Source organism: Myotis myotis, unplaced genomic scaffold (genome assembly GCF_014108235.1).
Source record: "Myotis myotis isolate mMyoMyo1 unplaced genomic scaffold, mMyoMyo1.p scaffold_m19_p_5, whole genome shotgun sequence".
NCBI classification, from domain to species: Eukaryota; Metazoa; Chordata; class Mammalia; order Chiroptera; family Vespertilionidae; genus Myotis; species Myotis myotis.
The window spans coordinates 80,585,780-80,597,349 of NW_023416357.1; the positions used below are offsets into that span (position 1 = coordinate 80,585,780).

General features: G+C 42.2%; 1 non-coding gene across 1 annotated transcript; it reads left to right on the top strand.

The window, feature by feature from the left end:
• Nucleotides 1-4,638: 4,638 nt before the first annotated feature.
• On the top strand, nt 4,639-4,783 carry LOC118657266. The gene has a single exon (XR_004967961.1). It is a non-coding gene; the product is annotated as a U4 spliceosomal RNA (small nuclear RNA).
• Nucleotides 4,784-11,570: the final 6,787 nt, after the last annotated feature.

The following is an 11,570-nucleotide window of genomic DNA, read 5'->3' on the forward strand; positions in this document are numbered from 1 at the left end:
TATTAGTTGTCACAACTGAGGATGCATTTGCTCCTGGCAACTAACAGGTAAAGGCCAGAGATGCTGCTACACATCCTACAATACATAAGACAGCCCCACTACAACAAAGAAGCACCTGATCTGAAATGTCCAGAGCGTTGAGGTGGAGAAACCTTGAGTCTTGAGATTGAGAAACCCTAAGTTAGAGTATCTTAACATGCAGCACATGGTAACTTTAGATTCCTATTGTAAAAACTAACAGCTTTATTCAACCCACAAATTTTTGTGTATTTGTTTTCAAGTGTGCCACCTTTTAAGTCAGACTGGGTGGGGATAAAAAATTATACAAAACCTTTCTTAAGTTCCAACCTTCATCACTTGTTAGCACTTTAAGTTTGTATTATCTTATGTTAACAACTGCTTATTGACCTCTAATGGGTGCACAATGGAAGCTCTGAAATCACATTGCTATTTTTTCAAATCAGTTTCTTTTTTGTTTTTTTTTTAAATATATTTTTATTGATTTCGGAGAGGAAGGGAGAGGGAGAGAGAGCTAGAGATACAAACAACAATGATGAGAGAGAATCATTGATCAGCTGCCTCCTGCACGCCCCCTACTGGGGATTGAGCCTGCAACCGGGGCATGTGCCCTTGACCAGAATCAAACCTGGGACCCTTGAGTTCGCAGGCGGATGTTCTATCCACTGAGCCAAACCGGCTAGGGCTGAAGTCAGTTTTACAGAGGTATACTTTACATACAATGAAATGTACTTATTTTAAATCTACAGTTTGATGAGTTTTAACTCCTCTGTATACCTGCATTCGTAAGTTTTTTAAAACTAAGTTTAGGTTTATGGAGTTATGGTTATAAATGTGGAATTTAAAGTGGACCAGGTCTGGGTTCAAATTCCAGCTCTGCCATCTATCAATCCTCGTTTTTTTCAGCAAATTGGACTAATAATATCCACCAAAGGGGTAATCCTGATGATAAAAACTATGATACACAAACTATTTAGCACAGAACATGCCTGGCATATGGTGAAGTGCTTCCTCAGTGGTAACAATAATCGTGAATATTAGTGTTCTCACCATTTCATGACACATTCGGCTAATTTCATCTGTATCTACATGCCTTCCCAGGATGAGCACACCTTCTCCAAGGTAACAATATGCATTTATGCACATGCGATCCCCAAACCAGTATTTCCAGCATCAGCCTCTCTCCTGGAATCCAGAAGAGCAGGCCTCTTTTCCCTGGGCCCACCTCAAGACATGTCCACGACTGTACTCACGATCTTCCTTCCAGCCCCCCACCGTGTCCTGGACTCCCATCTCAGTCAGTGGCATCACACCCAGTCTCCTGAGGCAGAAATCTCTCCGTCAAAACACCTGGTTCCTTTCTCACTCACACACACCCTTTATTCATTAGGGTGTTGGCCCCACTGCTTCAAAACAAACCCGAACATCAGTGGTTTAACCTAAGTGGAAGCTTATTTTTTGCTCATGTTAAGTGTTTAGACATAAGCAGTCCACAGCAGCTCCGGAGGCTCCGGGATACCTGGGGCCAGGCTCCTTCTCTTTGGTTGCTCTGCGTTTCAGGTGTGTTGCCCTTGTTCCCCAAGGCCTGAGTGGCTTACTGCGGGGCCCACTTTTCACTCAGCAGCGTGGTCCTTGCTTACAATGCAACAGGCACTGCGCTCGATCCTCACGCTACCTAAGAGGCGGCGGTTGTGTTAGGGTCACCCATGTAAAATTGCCGTTTTTGTTGGTCAAATATGGTAGAATATTGGCAAGTTCATGTAATTCAACCTAGTCGTATCTCTGCTTTACAGACAAGAACTCTGATGCACAGAGAAGTCAATAACTTGCCCAAAGCCACACAGCAAGTGAACAGTGGAGAAGGAATTAAAATCCAGAGCCTCCCTGGAAGCTGGGCCTGTGGAATATTCTTCAATCGTGACGTTTGGTTCCTCTGTGCCCAATGCACTCATAACCTAATTGAAGGGCAATTACACTAGAAAGCTAGATAGAAGTTCAAGAAAGAAACAACAGCTTACTATAGCTATATTAAAATGTCACAAGGCCATCTATGATTCTCTCCCCCAAATGAGTGGAAAGACAAGACATTTTTTAATTTTTTTAAAAATATATTTTATTGATTTTTTGCAGAGAGGAAGGGAGAGAGATAGAGAGTTAGAAACATCAGCCAAAGCCTGTTTGGCTCAGTGGATAGAGCGTCGGCCTGAGGACTGAAAGGTCCCAGGTTCGATTCCGGTCAAGGGCATGTACCTGGGTTGCGGGCACATCCCCGGTGGGAGATGTGCGGGAGGCAGCTGATCGATGTTTCTCTCTCATCGATGTTTCTCACTCTCTATCTCTCTCCCTTCCTCTCTGTGAAAAATCAATAAAATATATTAAAAAAAAAAAAAGAAACATCGATGGGAGAGAAACATCGATCAGCCGCCTCCTGCACATCTCCCACTGGGGCTGTGCCCGCAGCCCAGGTACATGCCCCTGACCGGAATCGAACCCGGGACCCCTCAGTCCGCAGACCGACGCTCTATCCACTGAGCCAAACCGGTTTCGGCAAGATATTTTTTTTAGAAGTTGAGGAGACAGCAATGGCCCCAAACTGGTGTGACCTGGAAGTTTCCCCAGAAGAGGGGAGATTGCAACTGAGTCTTTTTTTTTTTTTAATATATTTTATTGATTTTTTACAGAGAGGAAGGGAGAGAGATAGAGAGTGAGAAACATCGATGAGAGAGAAACATTGATCAGCCGCCTCCTGCACATCTCCTACTGGGGATGTGCCTGCAACCCAGGTACATGCCCTTGACCGGAATCGAACCTAGGACCCTTCAGTCCGCAGGCCGACGCTCTATCCACTGAGCCAAACCGGTTTCGGCTGCAACTGAGTCTTTTAAAAAAAATATTTTTACATATTTTTTTATTGATTTCAGAGAGGAAGAGAAAGATAAAAACATCAATAATAAGAGAGAATCATTGATCGGCTGCCTTCTGCATGCTCCACACTGGGAATCGAGCCCACAACCCGGGCATGTGCCCTGACAGGGAATCGAATCCTAACCTCCTGGTTCATAGGTTGATGCTCAACCACTGATCCATTCCGGCCGGGTGCAGCTGAGTCTTGACAGCAGAGGTTTAGTTTCGTGGTGGTGGTGGGAGGAATGTGTAGTGGTAATAATCTCAGTCTGTGCTATTTAACAAACCCTTGAGATGTTACCTATGAAAACTTGGGTCTCTGTCCTTCTTTGATTGTGCATATACATGCGTGTGTGTATGTGTATACACAGTTTACCACTACAGTGTGCCTGTGGATTTCTTCCTCTGCTCCACATTTCTCACTTTTTGTCTGTGTGTCTGGGTATGTCTTTCTGTGTCTCCATCTGTCTTTCTGTGTCTTGGCATTTGTTTCTCTCTCTCTCTCTTTCTCCCTCCTTCCTTTTTTTTAATTTCTCTATCATATACTCTCTCTTCATCTATCTCGCTCTGTCTTTGCTATACCATGTATAACTAGCCCCATGTAAATCCTAAGTACAGTGTATATCTTTTACTATTTATTGTACATATTAAATAGTTTGACGCACCCTGCCCCAATTTAAAATGCAAAGGAACAGAATGTTCCATCACCCCACATAAATCTCTTTTCTATTTTATTTCTCCTTCCCCAGGCCTTTTATTTAATTAATTCATTTTAATTAATGTACAAGTTAGACATGTACATTATTTTTAAAGTCAAGCATGAAAGGCCTAGTTATGAAGCAAAGCATCCCACCTTATTACACTCTTGACCCACTGCTTAAATTTAATGTTTCCAAGTTTTCTAGTATGTACCTCCTAGTTCTAAATAATATGCTTGTACAGCTACTTCTTGATTTTGTTTTTCAGGTTTAGATGTGATTTATTAAAACAGAAAGTGAGGATTTAATTCTGATACCTCTACCCCCATACACAGCTCTTCCCCATCCCCATTCTCCCAATACAGTTATATTCTAATTTTTGGACACAGCAGAATTCAGTATTTATAATATTATTACATAAATATTATTTAAAGCTGAGAGACTATGATTATACTTTCTTTCTTGGAGTTTTCTTTCCCTGAAGTTAATCATTTCAAGTTTTTGTCTAGTTTTCTAGATACCTATCAGGAATTCAATACCCTCAGATGATCAGTCGGCCTAATTTTTTTCTTGGCGATATCTGTGCTGCAGCCCTTTACCCTTCTATTACAGTCTTCTAAAAGCTCACTGTAGGCTGCCACATGGCTGTAGTCTCTCCCACTCCTGTTCCTGAGTTCCATGCTTCCTCTTTCTTGAGTTACTCAATTGTATGTATGTACCACATTTGTATATCGCTATCCATCAATGGATAATTGGGTTGCTTCCGCCTTTTGGCTATTGTGTATAATGCTGCTATGAATATGAATGTACAAATTTTTTACAAACTTTTATCTGATCTCTTTGTTCACCCCCAACTGCATTCCCACTTTCAGGGATGCCTGGTATCTCTAACATCTAAGCCTTTTTGAGGTTCTGTGATGACAACTTTCTAGTGAACTTTCCTGTTGCTGGCTTATGTCTTAGCTTTTTTTTGGTCTGCTGTAAATCTGCTTTTTAACATCAAAACATTTTGTTATACAGCTTTGCGCAGTGGCAGTATCATAGCCAATGAGGTTTATCTGAGGTGCGATTATTGCTAATTGAAAAAAACAATTTGTTTTCTCCTTTCTATGTCCATGAGGGTTTACATCTTAAAAGAAAATATTTTATTATCATTTTATTGTGATTTCAGGAGGGAGAAGAAGTAAATGCCAGTGTACCTCCATACTTAAAATCTCTAAATTGTGTTACTTCTGAGTGATATAATTTCTGATTCTTCCCCCTTGCTGCCAAATGGCTTTCAATTCTTAAAAATGTTATTTCTTCAGTGTAAAAATATATGTGATAATGAGAAACAGTTTGGCAGGTCCTCAAAAAGTTAAACAGCGTTATCATATCATCCAGTAATTCCACTCCCAGGCATATGCCCAAGAGAATTATAAACATACTAGAGGCCAATGCATGAATTCATGCACATTCAAAGGAAATTAATTAGAAGAAATATTTTAGAGGCCGGGGAGGGACTGTGGGAGGTTGGCTCTAGGGCGTATCCGACCCATCTTGCCCAGTTCCCATCGGCAGGACCCCAGCAGCAAGCTAACCTACTGTTTGGGGAGTCTGCCCCCTGGTGGTCAGTGTGCATTATAGCGAATGGTTGAACGGTCAAACAGTTTGACACTTGGCATATTAGGCTTTTATTATATAGGATGTTTACACACAAAAATATATATACATACAGCTTTGGTCATAATAGCCAAATTTAAATGTTTATCGGTAGATGGACAGATAAACAAAATGTAGTATATTTATACAATGAAATATTGTTCAGCCATAAAAATAAAGTACCTATAAATACAACATGGATTAGCCTTGAAAACATTATGCTAAGTGATAGAAGACTCTTATGTTAAGAGAGTTAGAAAAGATCACATATTGTATGATTCCTTTTATATGATATATACAGAATTTGCAAATCTATAGAGATAGAATGTAGTCAAGTAGATTAGTGGTTGCTAGGGAATGGGAAATGGGGAATGACTGCTAATGGGTACTGAGTTTCTTTTGGTGAGGAAAATGTTCTGGACTTAGACGGTGATTGATGATGGTTGCATAACCTTGTGAATATACTAGAAACCACTCAACTGTATACTTTAAGATGGTGAGTTTGTGGAATTTATATTATATCTCAGTTTTTTAAATGTATGTGGTTAGGAATTAGGAGTGAAAAATAGGACAAAAATTTAAAGTAAGCGACATAAAACTTCAATAGTACATCAAATTCTCTTATGGTCATGGATTGTAGAGAGGCAGAATGTGAAGGTCAAGATAGATGTTATATCTATACTTTAGAGGCTAAACCTCTGTAGCTCACACCGTATTTAGCCACATACAACTATGATTGGCCATATGGTGAGAAAGGAAGATGATCTGGTAGGCAGCAGAAGAAAATGGTGGCAAGACCACAAAGAGAAATGAAAAAGCTAGAAATCTGGTCTCAGCTCCATCCTGTGGGTCTCTTGTTCTCATCTGTAAAGTGAGAAGACTGGATTGAATCCTGAGCCCTACCCAGGTAAAATTTAGTAGCTCTGAGTTAGGCTCCAGAAATCTGAGGTTTTAAAGTTTCCAGGTGATTCTGATGTTCATCCGGGTTTGGAGATCTCTTTTTAGAAAATGGTAAAAATCAGTATGTCAAATTGTATGTGGTCTGAGACTCTTGAATTTTCTTTTATGAAATTATTTTTATGAAAGGTCAACAAATTAAAAAGTTCAGACATTTGATTTTTTGCTAAGTATAGTTGCCCATAGGAAACTTGTAATACATATAGTTATTCTAGAACAGAACTGGGTATCAAACCCATTCATTTCAAACCAATTCAAAGCGTGTTAGTTATCTATGTAGTCATTCCCATACTTTATGCTGTTTTTATTCTCCCTACCTTTACATGCGCTGTTCCTTATGCCTGGAATGCCCTTCTAATCTTTCTGGACAATTCTTATGCACCCTTCAAGATTCAGTTCAGCCAGGCCATTGTGGCTCAGTAGTTGAGCACCGACCCATGAACCAAGAGGTCACTGGTTCAATTCACAATCTGGGCATGTGCCCTGATTGTGAGCTTGATCCCCAATAGAAATGTGCAGGACACAGCCTATCAATGATGTTTCTCTCTCATCGATGTTTATATCTCTCTATCCCTCTCACTTCTCTCTCTCTAAAGATCAATAAAAACATTTAAAAAAAAAAAAAGATTCAGTTCAGCCCAGCCAGCGTGGCTCAGTGGTTGAGCATCGACCTATGAACCAGGAGGTCACGGTTCGATTTCAGGTCAGGGCACATGCCCAGGTTGCGGACTTGATCCCCAGTGTAGGGCATGCAGGAGGCAACTACCTTAATGATCCTCTCTCATCATTGATGTTTCTCTCTCCCTTCATCTCTGAAATCAATATATATATATTTTTTAAATATTCAGTTCAAGTTTCCTTTTCTTCAGAAAGCCTTCTAGACCTTTTATATTAAACTAATTACCCATTCTTTGTGTTCCCTTAGTGCCTTGTGTTCACCTGCCACTGTTGTATTAGTTACTACTGCACAACAAATTACCTCAAAACATAGTGGCTTAAAACAACAATTATCACACAGTGTCTATGGGGCAGGAATTCAGGGCATGGTGGGATTGGTTTGTCTTTGTTCCACATGTTTGGGGCCTCAGCTGAAAGATGAGAAGGCTGGAGGGCTGACGTCACCTGCAGGCTTGACGGAGGCTGGAGAATCTGTTTCCCAGATGGCTCACACCCAGGGCAGACAAGTTGGTGCTGCCTATTGGTGTAGGCCTCCATTTCCTCCTGTGCGGGCCTCTCCATAAGCTACTTGGTTGGACCCATGATATGGCAGCTCCTTCCCCCTGAATGGACCATCTAAGAGAGAGCAGGGTGGAAGCACAATACATTTTATGACCTCACCTCGGAAGTCACACTGTAATCTCCCTCACATCCTATTTGTTGGGAGCCAGTCCCTAAGCCTAGCACACAGCCCAGGGGAGAGGAATTAGATTCTACTCTGTGGAGGGAGGAGCATCACCAACATTGTGGGCATATCTTAGAACCACTACAACCATTATGCATTACATAATATTGAATTACATGTTTCTCTGTGTGTCCCCTACTAGTTTGAGGGCACCCCATACCAAGGGCTCTGACACAGGGCTTGGCACCAAGGGAGTGCTCAAAAAACATTTAACCGTTACTTGGATATCAGAGAAATTAATCTCCCTGACTACAGGGCAGTCAGACCTTCTCTGGCTTCTGAGAATGAGTTCAAGAAACTCGGATGCTAGGTCCAGACTGTATGACCTCGCCTCCCAATGCCCTCAACACCCTCCTAGAAAATTCCTCAGGTTTAATTAGGATAGTTCAAGGTTTAGGGTGGGATATTAATACAATCTGCAGAACTTAATCTCCAACATACATATTCTAAAGACACAGTAAACTCAACATGCCCAAATCATGTGCCTGTCACTTTCTCAAACCTGCTGCTCCCCTGCTGTCATCATTCTAATAAAGGACATCAAAGGCCTGAACACCATTCTGTATTTCCCACTTCTGCTTTCTCTCAAAAGCCACTCAAATACGAAGTTCCTACAGTGGGTGTGGGGACCCAGGGGGAAACACAAGTTAGTGTATGAGGGTCTTTGGATTCATATGTACACTGAATATTATCTATGGACTGGATACATGATATGTCTCATATACATACAGGCAGTTTCAAATTTATATAAATAACATATTAAAGCACAAATTCACCTAAAAGTATTACTGAATTCAGAGCAGTCTTTTGGAATGCATTTTCCCCCCCCATCAATAAGCAGTACATCTATCATCATAGGGATCAATGAAACTTTTTGGTGTTAAAGAGAGATCCCTAAAATTAGTGCCACGTATATATTTGTACATGTGCAAAATGTAAATAAATTATGGAATATCCATGCAATGGAATATTAGACAGTCATAGAAAGAAATGAAGACACTCTTTAGGGACGGCTGTGAAACAGTCTCCAAGATCTACTTTAACTGAAAAAAAGCAAACTGCAAAAGCAGTGTGCTCAAGTTGTATATATATGCCCATAAGAGTACTGAAGACTCTGGTACACTTGGTTTTCCCCAGAGAAGGAACTGGGGAGCACACAGCTCCCCCCATCCTTTTGCATCACTTTCAAATTCATCACCATGTCATTCATTGCCCTTGTGATCTGGCTCTTTTCAGCTTTCTCTCTCTGCCTTCTCCTTCAAACCCTCTGGTTCAGGGCTGCTGACCTCCTTCCAATTTCCTGAGGGAGCGGGGTTGCTCATATCTCCATCCATTGCTCACATTCCCCCACTTGGAGCTCCCTTACTCCCCTAACTTCCCTGGCCCATCTCCACCCATATTCTAGGATTCAACTCATGTGTTACCTGTTCTAGGAAGTATTTCCTGCCCCTCCTCCAACATGAGTTAGACAACCCTTCACATTCATTCAATCTTCTGTAAAGATTTATTGTCCTCACTTCTGGCCAGGACCCCTACCAGGTGTTGTGGGTACATAAATTAAAAACATAGCCTCTGCTCTTAAGAAAATAGCCATGTAGTGAAAAGGTACCCGTTTGGGTTAAACCAGTGCCTCCTTACCAAGATCTAAGCCCTCAGACTGGGATGTCAGGTTGAGTGTGGAATTTTCAGTCTTTTAACTGACTGGACAGTTTCTACCTTCCTCCCTTGTCCCCGAGGACACTGTGCACACCCCAGCCAGAGCATTATCACACTGTGACACAGAACTCAGTTGTCTCATTTCTCTTCTCTACCAGGCTGCGTGCTCTCAGAGTGGGAAGAAAAATGGAAAAAAGAAAAGGTTACATGAAGGTGGTGGAATTATAATCAGGCCTGTAGGAATGGAGATAATTTCAACCCTTATAGATGTGGAGGCAGGACATTCCAACTTAACGGAACAGTGTGAGCAAAGGAGACATGTGGCTGTAATGAAAGACATGTGTGTGCTTGTGCACAGGGAGGGAGGGGGGAGTTGTGGGAGAGCTATGAGAGATAAACTAGGTTCAGATTCTTTGAAAGATTTTGAGAAATAAAGCGACACAATTAGATTGGAGTTTTAGAAAGGAAACTATGGTGGTAGTTTACAAGATGGATTGAATGAAGGGTATCTTTACTCTGTTTGCAATACTATAACAGAACATCATAGACGGGGGCGGGCAGGGGGGCTTATGAACAACAGACATTTGTTTCTCACAATTCTGGAGGCTGAGAAGTCCAAGATGAAGATGCTGGCAGATCGGTGTCTCGTGAGGGCCCACTTTCTGGTTCACAGATAGCCATCTTCTCACTGTGTCCTCCTGTGGCAGAAAAGGTGAGTGAGCTCTCTGGGGTCTCTTCTATAAGGGCACTATCACATTCACTAGGGCTCTGTCAAAAGGGCCCACCTCTCAAAGGCCTCACCTCCATGTACCATCACACTAAGGGTTAAGATTTCAATCTATTAATTTTGGGGGGTGGTGGGGTGTCTATAGCAGGGGGAGAGATAGGCACCAGAGATCTGTTAGGAGTCAGAAGACTTGGCAATTAATTAAACATGGAGAGTGAGGGAGATTCTTTTTGGACCTTTCCCTTTCCTCAGTCCCCATGTGCAGCAAATCACACCCGCTACTGATTTGAGCATCTCCACTACCACTGCCTTAGCTTAGCCTTCCCCATCTGGCCTTCTGTCTAGGATAGGCTGTCTATCTTCATGATGCAATTACATTGCTCCCAACTGCTAAAAAAAACAGCCTTGGTCTTTTTTTTTTTTTTTGGTCTTTTTTGTAACAGCTTTATTGATATATAATTAGCATACTATATAATTCACCCATTTAAAAGTATACAATTCAATGGTTTTTAGTGTATTCAAAGAGTTGTGCAACCATCACCACAATCAGTTTTAGAATATTTTCATAACCCCCAAAAGAAACACCATACCCTTTAACAGTCATTCCTCAAAGCCCCTAACTCCTCCCAGTCATAGATGACCACTAATTTACTTTCTGTCTCTATAGACTTGTCTATTTTCATATAAATGAAATCATATAATCTGTGGTCTTTTCTTGTCTGGCTTCTTTCACTCAGCAGAATGTTTTCAAGAGTTATCCATGTGTAGCGTGTAGCAGTACTTTATTCCTTTTTATCCTATATAATAAAAGGGTAATATGCAAATAGACCAAACGGCAGAACAACCAAACAACCAATCAAAGCGTAATATGCTAAGGCTACTCAATTGCTTGCTATGACATGCACTGACCACCAGGGGGAAGACAGTCAACTAGTTGAGCAGTCACTATGACATGCACTGACCACTGGTGGGGGGAGGTCTCTCAGCCTGGCCTGTGCCCTCTCACAATCCGGGACCCCTTGGGAGATGTCAGAGACCCAGTTTCAGCCCAATATTGCAGACCACTCTCCTTGGGAGGGCGCCAGATGCAGGGCTCATGGCTGGTGAGTACTGCTGTGGCAGCCAGTGCCAGTCTCTCCTGATCAGGACTGAATGGGCGCAAGCCCGGAGCAGGCACAGTGGGGCCGGGATGAGCAGGAGTAGCAGGTAGGAGCTGCAGGCGGCATTGGATTACAGGTTTTGGCCCAATCCCTGCAAGCCACCCAGAGGGACCCCACCTGTGCACGAATTCGTGCACCAGTTCCCTAGTCTATAATAATAAAAGCGTAATATGCTAATTAGACTGGATAGCTAAATGACCTTTCGAACGTCATTCTGGATGTCCTTCCGGACGACCTTCTGGATGTAGTCACAGTGGCAGGGGCTGAGGCAGATGCAGTTAGGGGCGATCAGGCAGGCAGGCGAGTGGTTAGGGGTGATTAGGCAAGCAGGCAGAGGGGTTAGGGGCGATCAGGCAGGCAGGAAAGTCGTTAGGAGGCAGGCAGGCGAGTCGTTAGGAGCCAGCGGT